This window comes from Tenrec ecaudatus, chromosome 8 (genome assembly GCF_050624435.1).
Source record: "Tenrec ecaudatus isolate mTenEca1 chromosome 8, mTenEca1.hap1, whole genome shotgun sequence".
NCBI classification, from domain to species: Eukaryota; Metazoa; Chordata; class Mammalia; order Afrosoricida; family Tenrecidae; genus Tenrec; species Tenrec ecaudatus.
Genome location: NC_134537.1, coordinates 162,214,621 through 162,217,282, shown reverse-complemented (window position 1 = coordinate 162,217,282; position 2,662 = coordinate 162,214,621).

Below are 2,662 nucleotides of genomic sequence, written 5' to 3'. Positions count from 1 at the left end.
GGAGAGAAATATTTGGAGATCATATACCTGATTGACATTTAATATGCAGATTCACCAACAAAAAGGCAAGCAATCCAGTTTAAAACATGGGCAAACAACTTAAATAGGCATTTCTCCAAAAAAGATTTACACGTGACCAATGAGCACATGAAGAAACACTTCATTAGTCGTTAGGGAAAAGCAGATAAAAACCAGGCTGGCTATTATTAGGAAACTAACAGACATTAAAAGGTGTGAAGTGGATACAGAGGAACTGGAACTCCTGTGCTATGCTGGGAGGGATATAAGAGGGTGCAGCTGTCGTGGAAGAGGTTCGGTGCCGCATCCTAGATCTGCATACAAAAGGATTAAACAGACACTGTGTACCAATATCACTGGAACCTTATTCACAATCGCCAAAATGCAGAAAGAAAAAAGACCAAACCAAGGGTCCATCAACAAATAGATGTGTAAGCAAAGTATGGTGCATCTGTACAACGGGATAGCTTATTCATCCATAAAAAGGAATTGAATTGTGATACACATTAAGTCACAAGGGAACCTTGAAAATGTATGCTAAGTGAAATAAGTCAGACACTAAAGTGTCCATATTGTGTGATTCTCCTTATCTGAAGTATCTAGAATAGGCAAATGCATGGGAATAGAGCTTGTTAGTGATCATTAGTAATTGTGGGGAGGGGAAATGGGGAGTTTCCTTTTAAAGTGGCATGGGACTTTTGTGTGGGGTGATGAAAAACTTTAGGAAATAGTGGTGACGCTTGCACAACATGGGAAATGTAATTAGAATCACTTAATTGTACACTTAGAGGGAGGAAATGTCACAGTGCGCTTCTGTAATGATTCACAGCGTTGGAAAGTCTATGGGGCAGGTCTGCTCTGCCCTGTGGCATCACAGCGAGGTGGCATCTACATGATAACGATGTTTTTTTAATTGCCCACTTAAAAATGGTTTAAACCATTTTACACACACACACACACACACACACACACAAAAGAGACAGGCAGCAAAAGGACATGAAATATGTGATATCCAACCAGCCAAAGAAGGAATTGGGCCTTTCTGACAAAAGGGTTTGACGAGCCTGCCTCAGTGAGAACGTCCAATGTGAAATGACATGGGTGATGTTCAGAAGGGTCACAGACAGCTCAGTGAAGCATTCAGTCATTGAAGCTCTGCATCTGTTTCAAAGTATGTTCTGCTGCTTCTGCTTTAAAAAAAATCTTTTGGGGCAATAGATCTATGTGCATATATTTATAGGTTTAGTATTAAGGTAGCAGAAGGACATTGGGCCTCCACTCAAGTACTCCCTCAATGCAAGAATATATTCTTCTATTAAATTTACATTCTATGATGCTCACCTTCCCGACACAATCGCTGAAGACAAAGCAGGTGAATAAGCAAATGTGGTGAAGAAAGCTGATGGTACCCGCCTATCAAAAGATATAGCACCTGGGGTCTTAAAGGCTTGAGGGTAAACAAGCGGCCATCTATCTCAGAAGCAACAAAGCCCCACATGGAAGAAGCACACCAGCCTGTGTGATCACGAGGTTCCGAAGGGATCAGGTGTCAGGCATCATCAGAACAAAATTCATATCATTGTGAATGAGGGGGGAGTGGAGACCCAAAGCCCATTTGTAGGCCACTGGACATCCCCTTACAGAAGGGTATCAGGGAGGAGACAAGCCAGGAGCCAGTCAGGGTGAGATGTAGCAACAATGAAAAATACAATTTCCCTCTGGTTCCTAAATGCTTCCTCCCACCCCTGCTATCATGATCCCAATTCTACCTTGCAAGTCTGTCTAGACCAGAGGATGCACACTGGTACAGATAGGAAGTGGAAACACAGGGAAGGGTGGATGATCTCTTCAGGACCAGGGGTGTGAGTGGCGATAACGGAAGGGTAGAGGGAGAGTGGGTTGGAAAGGGGGAACTGATTACAAGGATCTACATGTGACCTCCTCCTTGGGGGACGGACAACAGAAAAGTGGGTGAAGGGAGACATCGGACAGGGCAAGATATGACAAAATAATAATTTATAAATTATCAAGGGCTCGTGAGGGAGGGGGCGTGGGGAGGGAGGGCCAAAAATGAGGAGCTGATGCCACGGGCTTAAGTGGAGAGCAAATGTTTTGAGAATAATGAGGGCAATGAATGTACAAATGTGCTTTACACAATTGATGTATGTATGGATTGTGATAAGAGTTGTATGAGCTCCTAATAAAATGATTAAAAATCTTTTATTGGCATATCATCCACAATTCCATAGTTCAATCAGATCAAGAAGAGTTGTACAGTGATGACCACAATAGATTTTAGCACATTTTCTTCTTCTTTGAACTCATTATTAGCTCTCCATTTCCTCCCTTGCCTTAGGAACCCTAAAACATACAATGAATCAATTCTGACTCATAGTGACCCTGGACGGCAGGGTAGAACTGCCCTTGTGGATTTTAAAGGGTTTAATTCTGTTTTAGTTCTGATTTTTTCTTACAATGTTATTGGCACATAATCCACATATCATACAATTCAATAGTTCACTCATGTCAACAAGAATTGTACAACCATTATCACGATCAGTTTTAGAATATTTTCTTTTCTTTTTATTTCACAGTTAAAGTGACTTTAAAGTGAGTTGTATAATCACCATCAGTTCTAGTTCTC